The 24500-nt window shown below is 42.1% G+C and overlaps 1 protein-coding gene across 1 annotated transcript in view; it reads left to right on the forward strand.

Annotated features, from left to right (window-relative positions):
* Positions 1-24500, forward strand: part of kn (EBF transcription factor knot) — a 129909-nt gene that overhangs the window by 77758 nt on the left and 27651 nt on the right.

Below are 24500 nucleotides of genomic sequence, written 5' to 3' on the forward strand. Positions count from 1 at the left end.
AGCTTGGTATCTGAATAGGCTATAGAGTGTCCTGAGATAGGAACGGTAGGAAGGAAGAGGTTTCCCGCGGGACTCCGGCCGAGATAGTCTTCAGGAGGACATCTTGCGCTCAGAGGTGCTCAACTCACGACTTCGATATCTTCTTCGTAGCTTCTACCCTTCTCGAAAAGCTTCATCCACCGCATCAGAAGGATATTTTGTAGGCGTTGTTGACAGGTAAAAGCCTAAGGTAGTAGGCTCAATGTTGTAACTATTTTTCTCTAGCACCCGGAAAATCCGGGATTTAATGTCATCGAAACGCCCTGTGCCTTTATTTACGATCGCCAAGTTAAAAGGGAGATTTCATCGAAACGAAATTAGACTTTGTCGCGTGTTTTCCCATGAAACCCGGCTACCTGTTTTTTCGGGACGTTACAAGAGAGAGAGAGAGAGAGAGAGAGAGAGAGAAAGGGGGAAAAATAGGAAAGATCATGTTACGTTTATTTTCGAAACGAGTTACAGACTTTTTTTCTTCTATCCCCTCCTCACCCCTCTCACCCCATAGTCTTATTTCACTCCCGATCGAGCAGACCGATAGAAAAATTAATCTCGCAAAATGCTTTCGTATTTGGGGGGAATAGAAAACACGCATGCACCTAAGCACAAGCAAACAAGAGCAGGCTCTTTCTCTTTAACGGAATAGTACGGTATGCAACGTAAGTGCAACCGCATTGTGGTCGCGTGTCGCTTCGACCACCGACCCTCTCGGTTGGCAGATAAATTTGCGGTAGATCGTACTAAGAGAAGAGCGAACGAGCGTTCGTGTGATCTCCGCGGAAATATTTCACGAGAACTCGGGACTCCTCGTTCGTTCGTTCGTTCATTCGTTCGTCCGTTCTTTCTTTCTTTCGTTCCTTTCAAAGGTATCGACGTTTGTTTCCTTAGGATCAATTATTTGTTTACGTATTTTTTTCTTTATCTCCAATACTATATATAGTATATTTATTTATATCTATATATGTATATGTATATTCAGATATACGGTTATACATATATAAATATATATGTGTGTATATATATATATATTCGGAAGCTAATAGATTTTCGGTCTCGCACAAAACCACAATGGAGGGCCGAACGGAGGGAGTGGGCATAGGGTATCAATGCCACTTTGATTGAGGCAGCCCTGCTCGATTGTGACATGCTCACTCAGCTGTGCGGAAAGTACAACGCGACCCCCGTTGATTGGGTATATCTCGCTCGTGAAAAAAAAAAAGAAGAAAAAAAAAGAACCAAGAGGAAAGAAAACAAAAGCACTCGCGGTGTGCCCAGAGCGTGGCCATTTTTTTCCTTTTTTTTTAAACTCTCCAACCCTTTCCCGCATCGAAACTTTACGGGCAGAATGTTTCACGCGAACAAACGATTTACGTTCAAGAGCATAATCTCTTCGGATGACCGATCGATTTGTAAAAAGGTTTACTCTAGAGAGAGAGAGAGAGAGAGGAGAGGAGAGAGGGAAGAGGTTAGGAGGAGGAGAGTGGAATAGATTTGTTGGTATTGGGAGAGTCAACGTTTAACGTACGCATACATAATGCATATATTATTATCGCATCATTAATAATGATTTTCGGTTGAATATTGTCAATAATTGATCATTCCAATTAATTAACAGTAAAATTAATCGTGATAATCCTCTTTGTCAATCACACTTCGTTCGTCATTTCTGATGGTGGGAATGATTTAACGGGTTACGGGTTTGGAAGGAACGGGCGTTATGGATGGACCACCACCACTATCACCTTCACCACCACCACCACCACCACCTTTAGATAGAATCTCGTCTTTGAGTATCGAACGGGACGTGTTTCTCGATCCCGAGATCCGAAATTGTGCTTCGACGCCTCCTGAATTCGATCGCCGAGGGACAGTCGGCACCACGGAGGCGACGGCCGTTGAGAATAGTCCTAGAGAAGCCGGTATTACGCCGGACTCCGAAACCAATTAACATGCATAATTAAAATGGCATTGTCGTGGCAGGACGTTGCCAGCGGGCTTCGCTGTCGGGGCTGACGGGAGAATCCCGCGGGGCCGACGGCGTTTCATAATTACGAAAATCCTCTGGCACACCGTCACTCCTACCAACTACGAGACGTCCTCTACCTATTTACTCTCGATTCCTCTTACTCGTCTATCTCTGTTTCACACGTACACACATATATATATATATATACACAAGCACACACACACACACACTCTTTCTCTCTATTTCTATTTCAACCTACCTCTCTCTTTCTCTCTTTCGATGAAACAACAAGGGATGTAGGAAAAAAAATCGGGCAACGGGTCGCGTTGGTCTAAAGCATTGTGCGCGAAGGCCCGTGTAACGGCGCGAGCCAATAACGGACTATCTGTCTGACGCGATTGGTTAACTTTATTTCGCTCGGTGGTCGAGCCCTTAATTTCGAGGCATCGATCATAGGGCCCTGCTTGCTACCACTATTTCTCTCTCTCTCTCTCACTTTCTCTCTTTCTCTCGAGATTCAACCAACTACTAGCACATCGATTCACCCTCACGCAGTATAGCACCCCTCATTCCCTCACTCGTTCCACTCTTCGACGCTTGTTTCGACGATCCCTCAGCGCCGCGAGAGAACCGTCCGATCCACCTCTCCTTCTCCCTCCTTCGTCCTACTCTCTCTCTCTCCGCGTCAATTCGACGGATTCCATTTCGGGGTACCGAAACGTTCACGAAATCTACGCTACGCGACGAGGACATTTTTCGTGTGGCTCGATTATACGAAGTTCCGTGCTCGTTAATCCTTCTTTCTCTCTATTTTTCTTTTTTTGTCTTTTTCGGTTTTTCGTTTTAACTCGACGAACGCGTTCTCCGATCGAAAACGAACGATCGATCGATCGATCGGAGAAAAATCGTTTTAAAGGAGGAAGAGAGAGAGAGAGAGAGAGAGGGAAGAGAAGAGAAAAAAAAATAGATAGAAAAGCTATGGGTAGAGGTTTGTCGAGGTACATTGTACCTTTGAATGGTTCGTTCGGTGAAGCACATAAATATCTCCGCGATATTTCTGTCGTCGAGTCGAAACGCGTAACAATCAATCGTTACCTTAATTGATTGCGATTGGTAGAGGACGCGCTCTCGGCCGGCTTGACTGACGTCACAATGACGTACGGATTGTCAATCAGTCGCGCTTGTGGCGTTAATGCATGCAAATCTCGACGATTCGCGGCACGTTGTCTCTCCTGCCCTTTGCTTCTAACGCTTCTCTCCGTCAATATAGATTTTGCATTAAGGACGTACCTACTAGGTACGATGAGAGGGTACTACCGATTCCTGTACATTTTCCTCACAGAACATGGTATAAACGAACTCAAACGTTACGTTAATTGAACGATTTCTTCTTCTTCTTCTTCTTCTTCTTCTTTATTTTGTTGTTGTTGTATTTTTCCGTATTTCTTCCTTCCCCTATTTCCCTTTCTTTCTTCCCTTTTTTTTCCTTTCTTCTTTTTGTTATCCTAACATTCTCGACGTTATCTCTATGAAACGAAGTAATTTTCACGATCGTATCTTCCCTCGACGTGCAACGAGTACTCGGTGGCTGTCGTTTAATTATGTAAAAAGGCAAGAGGATAGGCGAGAACGCGATAGCAATCGTACGATTTTCAGGATATCGTCTCGTCGATGGTGCTCGTTTTACGACACCGTAATTTGATATAACTCGATCAAGCGATGAATAATACGCGTCGAGCTAGATAATACCCTAATGCTTTTCCGCGTAACACCGAGCTACGCACCTCTCTACCGACAGCAAAGAGAGAGTATAAGAGAGAGAAAGAGAGAACTAACGTTCTCCATGAAAATTATCGAAATGATCGTGCGAGATAAGGTTGATAATGACTAGTCGCGAGTGCTCGGTCATACTAAAGTGATGACACATATCGATAAGGAAAACTTATTAACCGAACGACATACTCGACATATGAGAGAGAATAGTTTGTTCGTCGTTTTAAGGCGATTGTATTACGTTGGATAACTCATTTAAGAAAAATCTTTTGATAGTTTAATACAAACGACGTGGTTATTTTAACATTAAAATAATTTCCACTATCGCGAGAAATATCGTATTGATTGTGAACAATAAGATTATATAATATTACTTTACTTTATTTCTTTGTTCGATCTTTCCCTAGTGTTGATTTTGGTTTATCATCGTATGGAAGAAAAAGAAGATTGTCATTGATGTAATAGTATTGGTCGATTAGAAGAAAAACAGTTACGATCGTGTCAATCGTCAAAATTTCTCGATTGTTCTCGTCTCGCTCGTCGAACTGGAAAGTTCTCCTTTCTCTCTTTATTTTCTGTCACGACTATTAGGGAAATCAAAACACACTCAGTAGCGGCATATAGGGTTCTCAGCTCGGCTAGCATATGGGACCCCATATATAGTATAGAGTTGGGGGCTATCGCGCCCTTCGTACTCGACATACCCCTAAAATAAATGAACGAGAGAACCAGTGAGTTAGTGAACGTTCTCTCGTAAGCAAGCAAGCAAGCAAGCAAGCAAGCAAGTTTACGTTCCCCGTATAGAAAGGAGTTGGAACGATCGTTCGAGCGGGAAATCGCGGGATAAATAAGCCGGTATTTGTGCTAGTAATTATTTTTCTTTCTTTCGTTAATAGGCAGCCAAGTTTTCTGATCGATACAAGCAAGAAGAAAGTTAATCGTACGCCTAAAGGAAGAGAGAAAAATTCTTCTTTAACGTTTAACGAGATATTAAGACAGGCTAAAAGAGTTCGTTAAATTCCATGTTATACCCTTAAAATCGATTAATTTATTCCGAAAGATACGACAAATTCGTCGTATTACTCGGTCCGCGTTCGATCCAAAACGAATCGACTCTTCTTGCCTCTTTGCCAATCGATTAATCGCGATTCTTTGCACGCTTACCTTCTGCCTTCCTCCTACCGCAAATGTATCCCTCTTCTCGTTCTTTCTGTCGAAAAATTTAGAAATTCTGAACAGTCTTGGGTAAAATCATTATCCAGCGCGTTGGTAGGTAGAGGTAGGTTCCCTCTCCGATCGGTCGGAAGGATATTTTTGGGCCTAACATGGATGGGACTACCTCGTAAATTCGGCCAATTAGTCCGATTGGGAAAAAATTCACTCGTGGACTTGGTGGACTAGCGCGTGGCGGTTTGGTGAAAAGACATTGACATGAAAGAGAAAGAGAAAGAATGAAAGAAGAAAAACAAGAAGAAGAAGAAGAAGAAGAAGAATTAAGGAAAAGAAGGAAAAGAAGGGGCCTCCTGGGGGAAGAAAAGAAGAAGAAGAAGAAGAGGAGGAGGACGAGTTTAAAGGCGACTAAAACACTCGCGTTCATTCGCGAAATGCGTTGGGAATGTATATTGGATATTATCGATATCTCGATCTATTCGTCCCGCTAATGGAAAACTTATGCTAAAGCCTAACCCAGCCGTTGATCCATAATGTATCAGTGGAATCGGATTGAGGATTGCTGCTTACATACATACCATTCGTTGCGTTTATTTCATTTATTTTGTCTATTTTTGGGTAGTACCCCAAACAGGAACTTACATTTGCACCTCCCTACCCCACCCCACCCTGTCGAAACATACGTTTCAACACCTATCACGTTCTACCATAACGATCGACCTGAATAAAATTGACGTTTCTAACTTTCTCGTTTGATAAATCGTCCAAAGATAGAAAAGAAAGACAGTTATCGAAAAGGGACTTTTCCTTATGTGTGTTAAAGGTAGGCAAAGTAAAAGAGAGAATAAAAGAAAGAAAGAAGGAAAGAAAGGCGTGCTCTCGAAGAAAAGTTCTCGGAAGTTTGGGGAAATGGACGGGAAAGGTAGTCCCTGATTGGCCGAGCGTCGCTCCCAAAAACTGGCGTTGCTCGCGAAGTAACGCGACTATAGAAGGGCCAGCCAGATACCGAAATGTACCCTTGAGAATCGTTGAGTAACGAAATCTTAGTCGTACTCGAGAGTTCGGCTCGATTCTCTTACGGTTATATCACCCACCGAGAATTACTCCGATACGGTATCCTTATTTTCAAAGAATATCTTAACAGCTTGCCGTACGGCGATACTTGCTTTCTATTCTCTTCTTATACACCCCCGAGAATGTATATAGAAAGAAAGAGAAAGGAAGAAAGGAAAGAAAAAAAAAAGGGAAAAAAGAAAAAAGTAAGCGAAGAAAGATGGAAAGAGTTGAACGTTCCTTCCTTCCTTCCTTCCTTCCTTTTCTGGAAGATCTTCTTTCTGTCTGTCTACCTCCCTCCCTCCCTCCCTCCCTTCATTCCTCTCTCTCACAACCCTCAGCCCTCTCCTTTCTCTGTCTCCTCCTTGCGCCATTTCTTTCATCGAGGAGGAGAAACCAATAGGGAGAACCGATCAGCTTAATGCATATTGATGCGCACCGAACTAAGTGAGTGAAAAATCGCCATCGATCTACCTTCCACGATGGTGCAGACATCTTTCTTTACTCTCACTCCCTTTCCCTTTTCTCTTTCTCTCTCTCTCTCTCTCTCTCTCTCTCTCTCTTTCTCTTTATTTCTTATTTCACAGCATCATCGTAAAAATTTTATCTTTTGTTTCAACATTTTGTATATTTCGTCGTAAATAATTGTAATATCGATTTAAAAATAATTGTACATACAATTTTGTACCTTTTTGTTCAAAATGAATTATCAAAAATGTTATTAGAAAAAACTAGTATAAATATAAATGTCAATTGACCGAGGAATCACTTAACACACGAAGTCCAAACGATCTTGGAGTGAAATCGGTTGGAAATAATGTTTGTATGGTTGATAGGAAGAGTCATTTTCAACGTCGTAGAGAAGGAGTGTAGAGAATAGTTGTGTAGGGCTTTGGTACCAGGACCCTTGGCATTTTGTAGTGGCAGCTAGATAGCACATATAGAAAGAGAAAGAGAGAGAGAGAGAGAGAGAACGTGCAATAGAGTATAGACCAAAGTTGGCGTTAGCTTGAAGCAGTCTCCTCTCGCGTTGGGGTCCCGGCCCGCAGAACAGATGCCAACCGTCACGGCTCGCCGATGGCTGGAAGGGTGCCTCTAGATTGAGACACGGTGGATGACTCTAAATGGCATTCGGTCCTCCTCCATGTTTCCTCCCTCTTTTCCACCTTCTACACTACTACCTCTTTCTATCTTTCTATCTTTCTATCTTTCTCTTTTTTTTTCTTTTCTGCATTACTCTAGCTTTAATGAAATTGATCCACTTAAGGTTATCTTATATTGTATGATAGCACACAATCATTATTTCGAGATAAAACAATTTAATCTTATGTAAAAATCGAAAAGTAGAATTCCCTTATGGACGATGTCTCATTTACAAATAAATAAAAATTAAACAAATAAAGAAAAAGGATTGCACACGAGCGTACTGAAGGACTTTGGTAAATATCATTATTATTATTATTATTATTGTGGTGGTTCATCCTTTAGTATTCGAATGACAAGGCGCTAATGCGCTCGAGTAATTCGTAAATGGTGGCGCCCATACTCCGTATGTCAAATCTTTTGTGGACAATGGTGGCCACTCGAAATCGCACGCACCGCTTTTGAAAAGTACAAAGGGTGTGGATTGAGTGAGAGGAAGAAGAGAGAAGAAGGAAAACGCGCTAACGCTGAAAACAGGTGGTTAGCAGTAGGAAGAAAGAAAGTACCGAGGGAGAATACCGTGGCGCACGTTTGTTGCTACGAAAGGGAGTAGTAGAATCGGGTTGGTTAGTAGTTCCCTTAGATCACTTGAAGAGTCGCGTGACCAATTTCATTATTTTCTATGATTACCAAACATCGAACGTACACGTTGGGAATGTTTTTTTTTTTTTTTTTTTTTTTTTCAATAGATTGCTTTTCTTTATCTCGTTATATTAATTTGTAAATCGCATTCTCGATCATATTTTCTTTGATCTGTACACAAAGTTGTCAATGAATTCGACGTTTGTTTTATGTTTACCTTTAAATCCAATTTTTTCTTTTCTTTTCTTTTCTTTTCAATATTATATAATTAATTGTAAAATATTTTGTATCGTATAGTAGGAAAAATATCGTTAAGATATCTAAGGTAGATCGTTGAGAAACGTTCGTGGTTCGTAAAAGAAAACCTCAGGATCAATCGAGCAGAGTCGAGCTTTCTCGTTTCTCGAGGGTCGACGATTACAAAACACTTCGGTCCTCGAGACGCGCTTTATCTGGCGATTCGTACGTGCCACCTTTCTCTTCTTCTCTCTCCCTCTCCCTTTTCCACATCGACCGGTCATCTTTCTCCCTCGATGTCGCGCGACAAGGTCGGATAAACACAGATGGATGGGTGATCTCGATGTTAGTCGCAGATCTTTTAAGAATAAAAGAATAAGAAAAAAAAAGATAATAAAAAGTAAAGGGAAAAAAGAACAAAAGGGAGAGGAGAGAGGGAGAGAGCAAGTAAGCAAGTTTAGCGCGAAATACATCGAAGAAAAGTTTTCTACCGAGTTCTCGGTCGACACATCGAGGTCGTCAATTGACATCTTGGAATCCGTCTGGTAGGTTTGTCGTTAGCACGCGTGCACCTACGTGCGTCTAAGTTCTTTTGCTTCATCGGTTGACGGCCAAGCACACCACGCACACTCAACAACTCTCTGTATCCGTCCGTCCGTCCGTCCGTCTGTCCGTCTGTACGTACGTACGTCCGTTTGGATAAAATAAAAGCCAAATAGTTCGCATAGCTTGGCGCCTCTTGGCTGTCCATCAGCACGCTCGAAAGAAGTTTTACCATCCTCCTGGCAACCTCTTTCTCCTCCTCCTCCTCCTCCTCTTCTTCTTCCTACAACTCCACTACTACTACCACCACCACCACCACCACCACCACTACTACTACCACCACCATCTTTCCTCTTTGCTCGTTCTCTTACTCTTTCGTCCTTCGAATGACGACGACCACGAACGAAGACGAAGACGAAGACGACGTATATAGTTCTTCAGCTCCGCGGAAGGGTCCAGCCGTACCGAGAACTAAAAGGCGGGTTTAGGAAAAACGGGAAGTCTTTGCGAGCCTGTCAATCAGCCGTCCGCGGTTTTGCGACCATCCAGTTAATGATGATCCACTGCTCTATCTCGCGAGGATCGAGATGCGGCCGGGCCCGAGATAGGAATGAGAAACCGAGTTTCATCGTGGAGAATAATATATATATATATATATATATATATACTTATACGTTTACCTATATTTCGTTCGCCGATTTCATTTGATCTTCAGTCGTGAAACGTTCTCTTGTTCGTTTAGGTTTCTCTATAATAATAATTTCGAAAATTTACAAAGAGCAGCACGTTGTTGTTATCATCAACGTTGATGGTTGTGTTCGAAAAAACAACAATCGACAATCTAAAGATAAAAAGAAGAAAAGATATGTAAGAAAGTTTATGAAGAGAGTGGAGGGTGATAGGGGTGAGATGGAAAATTTTTCCTCGCGGCCGTTAGCCGAAAAGGGACGATCGATGCGTCGGGATTTATGCGATTGATTTGAACGGAGCAGAGTGACAGTACAAGGAAGCGCTCTTAGTCCTGGTGTCTCTGTTCCCTCGGGAGTATATCCCCTTCGGAAACGCCGCTGTCCGAAGGATCTCTATAAATTTGCATGTAGAATGTTCGCGAAGGTTCTCACGCAACTATGGATATTGCAATGGAAGATGCCCCGCTGTCGGTGTCCATTTCTGTTTTCTTTTTTGTTGTTTTGTTTCAAACGTTTCTTATGCTATCTTAAACGTTTCGTTAATTAAAGAGTGTGTTTGTACAAAAAAAAAAAATTAAAACCTAATTAAAATAGAAAGGCTTTAAAATCTGCTAGATAATTTTCTATTTTCAACAAGTGGAAACGTACCTATTAAATCATTTTAGAAATTAGGACCGGTTTTTTTTCTACAAATAATTACGATCTTCGTCCAATTGTCGATAAATTCTCTTCGGAATGCAAATGATACAAGGAAATGACAAGGAAGATGATGGTCTTTGTTAGAAATGAAAATCGGAGATGCGAAACGCGAAAGACAGTGTTGTTGGAAATAGACAAAATCTTAAGGAGCATCGGCCATAGGTTTAGCAGCCCCGGGTCCATTCGTCCATTCGTTGGGCCGGCCGGCTTTACCGACTTCGGCCGTTCGGGGGGTGGACAAGCCAGGCTGACCGGTTGCCATAGCGACCATATGGATTGATCCGAGCAAATATCATCTCCGAAGACGCCCGAAAGAATCGCCGGATTTCAGAGAATAGCTTCGGCCGGCTCGTTGGGTTCCAACTCCTCCCCTCCCCCTCCTCCTCCTCCTTCTCAAACTCCTCTTTTTCTTCCCTCTTTTTCCCCCCATTCCCTCAACGACTCGCTCGCTTTTCCTTGCCGTTGTTCTATTCCATACTCTCTCTCTCTATTTTCTTTCATGCTTTCCCTCTTCATCTTTCTCTTTTCTTTGGTGGTAGGTAGGTAAGTTGGTAGGTTGGAGTAAAAGATAGGGACAGAAAAAGACTTCTTCTCGAGCCATGGGTCGTTTTCGATCGCAACGAGAATCTACGTGCGCTATAGGTGGTGAACGAAAAATATGTGCCGTATGTGCCGGGCGGGTAATCGATCGTTTAAACAATGAATGACGATCCTTGAAAACGTGAGCAAAAGAAATATTTCTTATAGCATTTACGATTAATATAACATGTATTATCATATTTTATAACTCGTGAAAGATAACTCGACAAGAATTTGATTTTCAATTTGATCTTATTCACGATCGGATGTATATAATTCGTATATCGATTACTAAAGATCCCCGTGCTGCTGCTGCTGCTGGCTGCTGTTGATCGTCAGTACTATGGGGAAGTAGGAATACATCAATCGCGAGCCAAGACGCGACGTTTGGTTTAAAAGTGTAGACAGCCGGTGGTGTAGTAAATAATGTATCCTTGTAGAATGCTATAAGGTACCAATGCACGCGAGTTAATAGCTCGCCTCTGGAGAACTCGATGTACGACGAACGACTAGCTCGAACTACGACGACGACGACGATGACGACGGAGACGGCGACGTAGACATAGAGAAGAGAAACAGAAGCACAAGTTTACTAGCAACAACAAACCCCGTTCTACCGAAGACGATCTTAAGAGAAAGAGATAAAGATAGAAAGAGAGAAAAGGACTAGACACGATGAGTGATTCAGTGCGCGTTCGCAACTCGATCTCACTCTCCGCTTGCCTTCTGGCTTTATAGACTACGTCAACGACTACTACAACGACAACAACGACTATAACGACGATGACGATGACGATGACGATGACGAAAACAACAACTACGACTAGAACCATGACGATGACGAAGATGGAAGACTATCATCTTGTTGGGTTCTCAACGTGGTATTCGCAATCTTATCTCACAAATATACCGAAGATGACGCCTTGGTGAGACGTCCTGCATGGGACCACCCACGGATACGACGCTCCATATAAAGCGTCGTCGTCGTCGTCGTCGTCGTCGTCGCATTGTCGAATCGTTTCCATCGGCATCAAAGCATCAGAGACCTAATACATCCCATTCCCCTTTTACTTTCTTTTCCATCGGCTTCTCTACTACTTCTCTTCTTTTTCCTCCTCCTCCTCCTCCTCCTCCTCCTCTTCTTTCTTCTTTTTTTCTTATTCTCTTTCTGGTAAACGCTAGCATTAACTATAGGTATTTCCTCTTTCTATCCAATCTCTCTCTCTCTCTCTCTCTTTCTTCTTTCTTTCTTTCTTTCTTTCTCTATCATCCTTCGTTCGATTTCTTACCGCGAGAATTATAAATTAAGCTATTAAACGTGCGTTGACTGTTTCTTGTTACCAACCAACGGGGATACCTTAAAACAGAAAGGGAAATACTTTCAGGGACGCGAGTCCGGATAAGGAAGGTTTTAGGTCGCCCTTAAAGGTAGAACCCACCGGGCCGTCTTGCAGGTCAGAAACTCTTTCTCCTTATCCTTTTTCTTTCTTTCTGTTACTCTGTCTTTCTCTTACTCTCACCGTTGCTCGCTCGCGCAGGATTCGACACCTCGATTCCCTGGAAGGACTTTTTGTCGCGGTGGCGTGGCTTGGAGAAAGAAAGAAAGAGAAAGAGATAAAGAAAGAGAAAGAGAGAGAGAGAGAGAGAGAGAGAAAGCTGGATCGACGTCTCGAGTTCTCTTGGCGGCTTCTTCTTCGCGCCTGTCCAAAGGAGTCCTGTTCGGAGACGCCTCGAGGTTGCTAAGGTCCAACCTGAGAGTGTCGACGTTCATTGCTCCTCTTCTCCTTCGTTGGTGGCCCCATACCCCTTCTTTATCTCATTCTCTCACTCTTTTCTTCTCGATCCGTCGTTGGAAATTCAAGTGACGCTTTAATTAATTGCCCGACGAGAAGGGCTCGCGCGTTTCTTGTTGAAGAGAGCAGTTCTCTCTCCGCGGGTCATCCCACAGCGTAACGCCGGCGCAATGAATCAACAAGATGACGCGACTCTTTTTACCGTCCCATCTTTTAAACGATGAAAAAGCTTTTCGGATAGCAAATTCGAAAAAGTATCGGTTGCCAAGACACGTCGTAAAATCGAATAACTTTATCGTCGATCTCAGGGAACCCTTTCTTTCGATATTGTATTGTGTCTTTTTTCTTCTTCTTCATATTCTTTTCTCTCCCTCTCTTTCTCTCTTTCACTCTCACTCTATTTTTTTTATTTCTTCCATTTCGATACTAAATAATGAACATGCCAGCACTTATATCTTATCTTAACAACAAGTATCTATCTTGAAAGGAGAAAATCTTCTTCGAGTCCTTAGAGACGTTTAAACCGCCTACGTGAAGGTAACTCTTAGATTCCAGTTTCCGTACGGCAGAATCGTACGGTAGTAACTTCCGGTTAAGTCAAACACGAAGCAAAGTCGCACCAACTTCGGACTTGGCAAGTCCCAATGAGGCGTGTAATGCCATTAAAGGGAATCTTATTACGAGATGCTACCCTAACGCGTCTACCGCCACCATTCGCGATGTTTCTACGTATAAAGGAAGGAAGCACTCCTAGCCCTCGCCAACAGTCTGCAACAAGTATCCAACTAACCTGGTAATTAAGTCTCGATTAATTCTACGCTTACTTTGTCAAGCAAATGATCTTTAACGAGAAACAGGGATTGCTCGATATACATTTTATGAAATTTCACAAAATATATCTTATTTCGATCATTTACAACATTCTCTTAACGTATTCAATTTTATTCATGTTTACCCTTCATTTTATCAAGACTATAATTTAACAAAAACCTAAACGATGAACAACTATCTCATATATATATTTGTTTAGAAAAAAAAAATAAAAAATATAGTTAATTCTATTAATTTCATTTTCACGCGAATGAACTTGATCGTAAGATTTTTGACTTTACTTGGGCGGAAAATTCTGACGAACCCCTTTCAACCCTAGTTGTGGAAAACCTGTTTACCGTGGCATAACGACGATAAAACGGGCTAGCGATGCCCCGAAAACCTGCTCGTAAATCAACGCGAACTCGAAAATAACTTGGCAATAATTCACTCCTCTATGGGAAATCTCTAGCACCTCTCTGCCTTTCTCTTCCTCTCATTCTCTTTCTTTCTCTTTCTCTCTTCGTTCGCGTTGCCGGTGAGAAATTAAAATAAATCAAACTTATCTGTTGCTCGGGCCACTTGCCGGTGATCTGGCGTGCGAATATGGACTCGTGTGTGTGTGTGTGTATATATATATATGTGTATGTGTGTCTGAGTTTAGAAATGAGAGAGAGAGAGAAGGAAGATGAAAATCTAACAATAGATAACTAACGTATATGTATTTTGGTAGGCATCCATCAAAGATAAGGATCATTTAAAAATACATTATTCTATTTCGTTAAATTCATTGATTAGATTTATTCGCATAAGAGATCGTAGAAGAAGAAATGTTAAGACGATCTGGCAATAGGAACTTTATCCTCTCGCGTTAGTTCGGTAAATTCAACCACCCCCGTGAATAAATACGGTTAGTGGGCAGCCAAGACCCCTCGGATCGCGTTGACCGGAGGGGGTTGTGCGTACAGGGTGGTAACTGGTAAATGCCTGGGGCGACCATCTGTGCCCTTCTGTTCCTACGTGCAGGCCACGTGGATCGTCCTATCGTTTATGCGGCATTTTCTCGAGTTGCACGCATACATTATCTATAATGCGCAGGGTGAATATTCTCTTTTTCTATCTCTATCTTTATCTTTATCTTTCTCTTTACTTCAACTACCTTTCGCAAAGTCGAATGATCCATCCGAGAAAGAAAACTAGATCGAAGTTGAGGTAGGAAGGATAAGCAGATTCACCGTTCATTTTCGTTCCCTTTCGTGCACGCACGGAAAGTAGCATTCGTGACTCGTTATGCTAATCACTGATCTATCTTTTCTATATATAACAAATTAGTTGTTCCACTCCAGTCGACCTACGAGAAAATAATAACAGATTATAGTAATTACGATCGTTTCAATTACGTTAAGGTGATCTCATGTTTCAACGTTTTTTTAATATTAAACTTGTACGAAGTTAATAACCATGCTTTTAGATGATTATAAATAAGACAGAAAGAGAGAGAAAAAGAGAGAAAGAGAGAAAGAGAGAGAGGAAGGGCGGGAGAATCATTTATAGATGTAGTAAAAAGAAGAAAAATTATGCTACGATCTATCCGGTCGATAAATACGAATCGAAGTCGAATCGTTACTATAATTTTGTGTCGCTCGTTAACCGCGATAATCGGTTACGCGTCTGTCACATTTTATTATCCGTAATGGGCGTCCATGACTAATTCGTATACTGTGATACGATTGTGTAGGTGTATATATATATATATATGTACAGATGTAAAAAGAGAAAAAAGGAAAGAGAAAGAAAGAGAGATAGAATGGGAGAGAAAGAGAAAACATTATATAGGACTGGTTGCGATAGCGCCGTGTATGTCAAGTAACGTGTGCAAGAGGGGCGTATACCCTGAGTGTCAAGTTACACCACTACAGACTGCTGACACTACGATCGTCCTGTCACCCCCCCCCGCTGCTCGTACACTCGCGCACCATAGAACTGCCACGGCAGTCGTTTATAAACCTCGAAGCCTTGTTCTAGAAAAAAAAAAACTAAGAGATTCATCGAACTAGAATAATAGAAGAAAGAAAGAAAAAAGAAACAAATAAAATTATCTAAATATTTCTAAGTTCACTGAAGATCAAAGGATATGTAATACGAAACAAACGACACGTGTATCTCTTTTCTCTCTCTCTCTCTCTCTCTATCTATCTATCTATCTATCTATCTCCTTTTATCTCTTTAAATTGGTAATTTTATCGATTATACTGATCTGGTAATACGATCGAGGTTCGATGCAAATGCGTTTAATTGTTCCTTCCGGAAGGGAAATAGAAAGGAATAGGGTGTATAGGACAAAAGGGAATGAACCACTGCCATAGTTTTGCCTTTTTGTCGGCTACTCACCAAAGGGAGGAGAGGAAGATGGTGGTACATCGTAGTCGGTGTTGAATGTCTCACAAGCGAGATTGAGTTTCCTCTCTTTCTCTTTCCATGTGGTACCGATTCACCGGCCCAAGTCCAACAAAGATGCTAACGTATTTAGAACAGATGGCCCTGAATTTCTATCACGTTTTATCGTGAGTACTACGATCTTCCTTGAGAATTAATCGTGTAAATTATCTCCAATATCATTTCTTTGTTTTTTTTCTACTTTTTTTTTTCTCTTAGGATTTTATTATCGTAGAACGATTAGTGGTGATCGAAGTTTTTAACATCGAAAAATAATCGTTAACGAAAAAGACAAATCATCGAAATAAATGTTCTAATTATTCTACTTCTTTTTCTTATTCTTCGTACGCATGAACAAAAAAAAAGTACTCGCAAACCTAATACTTTCGAGCGTGCTCGTCAGATAGATAAGAAGCTAATTGCGTTCAAGCACTCGTTCGTTCTCGCCACACCCGTGTAAACGAACGAACGAACGCGTTGCTCGCGTGACACGCACGCTTTCACGCACCTATTCACCACCTCCGCCTAGTTTTCCACCTAACCGCATACAGAACGACGGACGGGATACTTAACTATTTCCATATAAACTCACGTTGTTCTACGCGTATTAACGAAGCATGAAATTATTAGGATTATCAAATTCCTTTTTTCTGTATGCGTTATTTTTCGAAAAATTCCCCATCAATTAGATTTATTTTCAACGAACTGTATCACGTTTCCAAATGGCCTTTTGTTTTTTATATTTTTTTTTTTTTTCGAATCTGCTCCCAACGCGCGACGAAATTTTCGGGTTCTTTTTGAGTTAAAAAAAAAAAAAAAGAGAGAGAAAAAGAAAAACTGAAAAAAAAAAAATAAAAATAGTAGAGAAAAAAAAACAGAGCAGGATAGCGGCATCGGAACAGAGCCGTCGATCATTTCGACAGTGCACGGATCATTCGATTCCGTATCGCGTTAGCGACGGCGCAAATCTAATAGAAGGCCTGCAGCATCAAATGTCACTGCTAGTTGTGGAGGGGTCGTAGTATTGTAGTTTTTGATTGGCTAATCCACCCTAATCTAATCGACCGCTCGATGTCCCTCTCTCCAGTGGCGTTGAAACGCTACTGCTTCGTCATTCGGAGCACCGAGATTCGATTACGATTGCTACGATCTTATGATCGTTCTGTCATAAACTTTTCTCGCCAAGAAAATTATGCTCCTATAGTAGAATAATAACTCTCGTTCATTCACCATTTCTTTAACATTAAAGGGTAAACCCCTTTTTTATCATCTTCCTTTGTGAATGTTCTCTTTTATTTCATAATCATGATCTCGAAAAGAACGAATTTATTTAACCCGTTGCCCCTCTCCTCATCGAAAACATTCTTCTACGCGATCAACCAGAGTTCGTACAGATCCGCGCCAGGAGCAATCAGTCAATGGTAGTGACAAGAGAAGCACACTCGCGATTCACTGTACGACGAAAAAATAGCATGCTACTTGAAACCGGTTTCTCAAGAAGCGCATCTGTACTTTCGATCACTCGGTACGCGAATCGCGACAATCCAAAGCCGGACAATATTAAATCTCCGCGTGGACGTACCGCGATAAATTATCGTCGATTCCGTTCTCTTGACAAGCGACCGACTAGCCGCGCATCCACGTTCAACTTCTCATTAACATCGAAGTTCTTCAGAATCGAAAATCATTTTCTCTCTCTTTCTCTTTCTCTTTCTCTTTCTGTCTCTCTCTCTCTCTCTTTCTTACTCCTTCTTATCTTCTCTACGAACGTCTGTGGAAACTTTAGTATAAGTTAAGACTATATGTTTCTTTTAGATTGGTTCAATCTCGAGTATATAATTTTGGATGATTTATATTAAAAATACGGAAGCTGGTAGTGAGAGCGGGTGGTTGAGTTTATTGAACCGAGATGCTGTTGTACCAGCGTGAATATAGACATCCGACACACCCTAAGACCGAGATATCCGAGAGCAGTGGTGCACGCGAGGGGTGCATACATTGTGTCGAACCGCCCCTCTCTCTATCTGCCAACAACGAGCGAGTAACACCCCCCAAGAGCCAATAATACCGCGTACTACCAGAGGCTACTACTACGACGGCTTATTATTTTCCTACGGCTCATCGAGTCCACTGTGTTGCCTTATAGCTTCGCTATCAATTACAGAACATTCCGCGTGTAGGAAAGGCACCCCAACCATCTCAGCGGACTTAGACGGATCAACCTAACCAGAATCCCATCTGCTAAACTTTCGCGTTTACGTCCATTTAGGCGCCGGTCTGCGTGTGCTACGATCTTCGATAAGGTTCCTAACGAGACCCCGATTATTTTCTAAACATTCGTCAAGAAATACCATTGGGATTATACCATTGAAATAACGAATGATTGATTTATGATAATAATAGTTTTTATAAGAATATTTATTCTATAATAATAGAGAATTGTTAAGGGGTTGTATGATAAAAATCTACGTTAATTTGTTCGAGATAAAGATACCTAATCTATCTTCAAGATAATAGTTCAAATCGATGTAGAGATGAAGAAAGAACGTAATTCGATTTTCCATCGACAATATCTTATCATCCATATTCGATCCTTCGTTCGCATCCATTCCAACTTCCTACTTACAAATACGAACGGCGGCAGCAGGTCTGTAGGAAGAAACGTTCGAAGAGAGCAAATACATAGATACGTCGAATCGACAAGGAGATCGGAGTACGATTGGCCTACTGAATAAACATGAACCGGAAAGAAAAATCTGTAAAGCGATGCCAAAACGTCGTCCTAGTATCGTTTGGTTGGCGTCGTGCATCGCGGATAGAAATATCGTGAGAGAGAATGAGAGAACATGAGAGAGAAAGAAAAAAGAGAGAGAGAGAGAGAGAGAGAGAGAGAAAGGTAGAAAAGGAAAGGTGGAACACGGACGGGGGCGCATATATGTAAATCGAAATAACATTATCCGTTGCTCTTGCGGCTGTAGGGATGGGGGAGGGGGAGAAAAGGGGAGAAGAGGCGCGTGGACTGAAGATAGAGAGAGGGTTGGGAGGTAGGTGGTAGATGAACAGGGAAGAGGAGGTGGGAGAACGGAATTCAGGGGCGGATAAAAGCGTATTTCGGGCGCCACCGTTGTCGCCCGAGGCGACTACACGTCGGAGGAAAACGCGAAACGTTCCTCCGCATTCTCGACATATGGCCGTGTGTTAGTTTCTCTTACGTATATTTTTCTACCACGCCATATGACCAAAAGAATACACGTGCACACTCGTATTGTGTCGTATTCTTGTTCGACCGAATACGATCCACAAGGATCGATCGATCGATTTTCAATCGCGAAATTTGCCACGAGGCGTGACGAAAATAACGAAGTGTAAGATAAGAACACAGAGAGGAGAAGAGCTGCTGCTACTGCTGAGTAAGGCGAGAAAATTTCGTTTATTTCTGAATCGAAGCTCGAAAGACGTTTGTCCCTTGTCTCTGTCCCTTTAGTTCGTCGTCATGCGGTTTGGTTCAACAAACCCGCATTCCATCGGGTCCGAGCGTTCGAGATATTCGCGATCGTGTTCGAAAGATGCCCTCCCCAAGTCTTTTGTACGTTCCAGCTTCTCATGAAAGGACCACAACACCTTATCCACATAGCGCGAGAGCAGCAAGCAACTTCGCGGAAGGATTCCTCGCGAGGAGGACGTGTCATAACGCGAGGACGGTCTGTGTGTGGCCAAGGGACTTGGAACGAGACGAGGTGAGCTCCGGCTCGCTAAGTTGTCACTCCCAGAGCACCGACTCCTTTTTGCGAGACGAGTCTCCTCCGTACGGTACGACGATGAAGAAGGGTACGGAGAGGAGGGAGGAGGGAGAGAGGAAAAGGGGGGGACGACGCCAAGAGAACCGAACGAGCACCCCACAACTCCTCCCTCTTCTTTTCTTTCTCTTTCTCTTTCTCTTTCTCTTTCTCTTCTTCTTCTTCTTCTTTTTCTTCTTCTTCTGGGATTCCCTCGGCTGTCAAGAGCCGCGGATTTCCAGTTTTTCTCTGAACCCGCACGCAACCAGCTCTCGATCTAATAGCTCCCCCACCCCCTCCCCTTCCCCATTCGCCTCCTCCTCCTCCTCCACCACTTCTGTCGTCTTTCTCGTCGTCTTCTCCCTACTCACGAATACTCCCAGACGATTTGAAGAGAAAGAGAGAAAGAACCTTCTTTCATGGAGAAACTGAACCGCTGATCGACCTAATGAGGGTAATTCCTGCATTGATTGCCAAGGCGCACATCTTCGATGTGGAACCGTGCCGACCGATGGGAGACGAACCTAGAAAGACAGAAAATATATAGAGAGAAAGAAGCTCTCTGAATGACTGACTGACTGCTGTCGGTAAATCATTCTTAATTAAACGATAGATATTTAATTAGGGAGCCTCCGGATAGAGTTAGTTATGAGACGCTTAACCATCGCCCGTTATCGCGGTGGGCGATTCCGATGGCATCTGGTGAAAAGATCTGGTCTCATCGCGTCTGCTACGAAACGAGAGAGAGAGAGAGAGAGAGGGAGGAAAAAAATGAGAAAGAGAGAGAAAGAGAGTGAACCATCCAGCGTGCACAAGGAACGAAAAGCAACAGAGAGAAAGAGAAAGAAAAAAAAAAGTAAAAGGAAAAAACAAGGAAAGACTACGTGGAACGAATCGAAAGCAGCAACTCGAAACGCTCGGTCTCGCGCGCGCGAGCGCGCGTTCACCAACTCGAAGCAACGCGATTTCAATGACTTTTTTCTCATCCCGATAAACCCTCTCTTCCGTTGAAGAAGTACGAGCGTTGATTGATACCGGCCGCGGTGGACGATAGTGGTACACCGCGACTATTTTTCTCTTCTTCTTCTTCTTCTTCTTCTTCTTCTTCTTCTTCTTCTTCTTCTTTATCTTCTTTTTCTTTTCTATTTCTTGTTTTTTGTTTTCTTTTTTATTGTTGTTGTTGGCTTTGTAAAGAACATCGATATTTCTTCCAATTGTGTATTTGCGCGTACGTGATTTCTGTCTATAGGATCCCCTTTCCGTGAAATATTGTTGTAAGTTCTCTTCATCGTAACACATAGAAATACGCGCACACACGTACACACTCGCGCCCATATGCAACTTGAATGTTTCTAAATCAAGACGGTAAAAGAGAAAACGATGAGAGAGAAATAGAAGAGTCAGTTTATCTTTCCGTTATTAGCCGTTGGTCAGACATTCGTCATCGGATCGGAAACGTGTTGCACGTTGCACCGTTGGCGATGATGATCAAGAACGCCACGTGACTTTGCATTCGTTCGTGTATCTCTCGCCGGATACATAAAACACTTAACGACTAATTTCCCAGCGGTAGCTCTATCTCTTTCAATTTTTTTTTTCTTATTTCTCTTCTTCCCTCTCTCTCTCTCTCTCTCTCTCTCTCTTTCTCCCTTTTTTTTCTTTTTTTTAGCAGTTCGTCACCCTAGTTTTGACGCCTTCTGACAAATGCGCGTCCTTCGAGAATGAGAAGAGTCAAATAATCCTGAGGCAGGTCATCGGGTCGGGAAACAAACGCCAGGCGCCTGCTGCCGGAGGATCCCTCTTCGTCGTGATCTGCTCTCTCAAAAGACATTTCCTTTAGGAGGGTGGATGAGATGAACATGAATTCTCGTTTCCTTTTGGTAAAAGACGAAAAGAAAACGATCTTCGTTTCTATCTATCTATCTATCTATCCATCTATCTATCTCTCTTCTCTCTTTCTCCGTAACTACCACCCTTCCACCCTCCCACCCTCTATCGTCCTCTTACTCTCCTGTCTCTTTTCTCTGTTCGTTCTTTCTCTCTTTTCTCTACTGTTTCTCGAATTACAAATTATACCAGCAATTAACGAGGAGCCCAAGGCATGTACGGTCCTTCCTCGGAAATACATATACGCGGTAGACGGCGCGGTTAATGTCGGGCATACTCGTCGACGGTCGTTGTATTTACAAGGAAACTTAGCCTCGCTATATATTATCTCTCTCTCTCTCATATATATATATATATAGATACATAGATATTTCTCTCTTATTCTCTTTCAGTAGATACAAACCGTTTGCTCACATTTTCAAGGGGGAGGTGAAGGGGGGGGGACACACACATGATTTTTTTCGCAGTCTTTTACTACCTCTATGGCAAGCAAGTACGTGTCCTTAAAGCAAGAGCTTCTTTTACTTCTCTCTTCTCCTTTCTTTATTTTCTCTCTTCTATCATCTGGCAGATATATCGTGGTGTGTAATTCCCTCTGCACAAGGATCGCTGCTGATCCGCGTATCCTTCGTGAACGTGATTATGTTCCTATACTTATGGAAACTCTTGGCTTCACGTGTACGTGAAGTAAGAGAGAATTCTCATGGAAAATGGAGGTTAACGTTTCTCGTGTCTGAGGAAAATCCTAACCAACTTACATACTCTTGTACTTTTCTCGTTTTGTAGTACCCGAAAAGAACGACAAAGCTCGACGTGGAAGGACAAGGACAAAAAAAACAACAACAACAACGAAAAGAGAAAAAGAGAGCTTTATTTTTTTCTTTTTGGGCTTTCGGGACGATTAAAGTACGACATACTCGATATGATATTATATATTAGGATATATGGCGACAGAGCGAGTCTCGATCGATCGTGTCTTAGTACCTATAAATAATGGATCTGTATTGGCATTCGTTCGTCCTTCCCGTCCGGCTCAACCGTATCGAGAAAGAGAGAGCTCGCTCGAACATTCAATTAAGCGGCGAGTTTTACGACGGCTGTAAATACGTCGACGCTTCGTGTTTCTACTTCGTTCCTACGCTCGAATCTTCCTACGTTTCCGAATCAAAGATTCCTTTTGCGAAGTAAAAATTATTGTACATTTTGTACCTTTTTTTTTTTTTTTTTTTTTTTATTGTCCATTGGAAAAGTTTCATTTTTAAATAATTTTTTGTTTCTAATAATTTGATTCGAATAGAATATATAAACTGATGATACGAAAAAGAAATCGTGTCGAAGATTAAAGAAAGAGAATAAGAAAATGAAGAGTGTATGAGAGAGTGAGAGAGAGAAAGAGAGAGAGAGAGAGAGAGAAATTGACCGATTACAGAAAAATAGGAAAGGGAAAGAAAGATAGAGGTAAGCGTCGTTTTACCGGGCGCGTATTACATTTATTTAATATTATTTACGGCAGGTTTTACGACGCCAATGATACGTATACGGGAGTCTATCCAATATCAAATATAACGTCGTAACCCCAGGAAAAGGATGCAGGGGGTGAGGTGAGGACCGAAGAGGGAAACGGCAATGGCAATAAATGTACGGCGAACGGCGGCACTCCGATAGAGAAAGAGTAAAAAGAGAGAGAGAGAGAGAGAGAGAGAGAGAAGGACACACACGCGCACACACTTATGTATATATATACATTTATACATATAACGTGCTCGCGTTCGTTCGAATATGGATACCTACCTACCAATCGAAAGGCAAGTCACTACCAAGTCGTTGTACTTGGTCGTTGGCTAAAAAAGATCCCGGCCCGTCGACATCCTCTCCTTCGACTCTGTCTTTCTCTCTCTCTTTCTCTCTTTTTTTTCCTTCCGTCGTACCTTCTTCGCCCCCCTCCGTTGAATTTTCATGTACCAACCTCTCCTATACTCCCATCCAAGAGCAGCTGCGGGGAAACGAGAGAGAAGGTGGGGTTTTATTAAATTTTAATGTCTGAAAAATGGCTCTCCGACCTCCCCTTCGGATTCATACGCCACTGTCGCCGTTACTGTTGCTCTTCCTAGTGCCATTCTAAGTCTGCTAGGAAGTACCTTAAAAATCGTGACTACCTCTTATCCGTGTATCAATCGATTCCTCGATAACGTACTCCTACAGCTATCTTTTCCCTTTCTCTCTCTCTCTCTCTCTCTTTTTCTTTCTTACTTTCTTTCTTGCTTTCGTGTTACAACAGAAAGAAAGTCCGACATTCAGAGATCTAGGTTCTCTTCTAGTAGTCGAATCGCTACGAAATTCAATTCTAGTCTCTCTCGTCTTCTCGTTCTTCTCTCTGTCTCACCTGCTGACCTATAGTTGGACCTACCAAGAAGATAGAAACACGTGAGAGAATGAGAGAGGAAAACACGATAGTGGTGGAACTGAAATGGCTAAATAGAAAACGCAAACGACACCCAAGTTTATGGGCACTCACTCGCGTCCTGCTCTCATGTTCCTTTTTTCTTTCTCTGTATCTGCTCCCTCTTTCTCTCTCTCTCTCTCTCTCTCTCTCTCTCTCTCTCTCTCATTCACTTGTCCTCTTACGATTCGTCGGACCGTTTCAGTTATACACTACCTCGTGAGATCCAATAAGCTTGACGCTTTAAAGTTTCGAATCATGAAAGATGTCGAACTAACAAAATTCGGTTAAACTAGAATGAAATTTATTTTACGATAGGATTTTTGATTACGAACATTCCAATAACGATCTTTGCGAGAGATTTTTGTATCTATATTTACTACCTGTGTTTTTTTTTTTTTTTTTTTATATTCTTTTTATTTTGTATTCTTCTTTTTTCAAGAGATAGAAGTAAAAAAATTTGGGCTTAGAAAAATATACGCCTAAATGTACACATCTCGGCGTGTATCGTACGCTCTCTCTTGTTGAATATTTTATTCAGTCAGACAATTCGCCGTTGCAGTTATTTCACGCTCGTGTTCTCTCTTACAAGAGAACGAGATTCCACATTCGCGGCACGATCGGCGGATAGGCCCTCAGCGTAACTTTCAGCTACCTTTCGATCGTTGTACGGTAGCGATTCTACGCTCCAAGAACTTCGATAAAATCTCTCGTTGATGTAGTTAACGAGCCATTGGGAAAATGCGAGCTTAGCGAAGTGTATCGATCACTCGATACACTCCGTCGTTATTACATTACCATTCGTTTTATCGAACGTTTCCAACATGA

This window comes from Polistes dominula, unplaced genomic scaffold (assembly GCF_049000335.1).
Source record: "Polistes dominula isolate Pdom_NZ unplaced genomic scaffold, Pdom_raw_medaka contig_373, whole genome shotgun sequence".
NCBI classification, from domain to species: domain Eukaryota; kingdom Metazoa; phylum Arthropoda; class Insecta; order Hymenoptera; family Vespidae; genus Polistes; species Polistes dominula.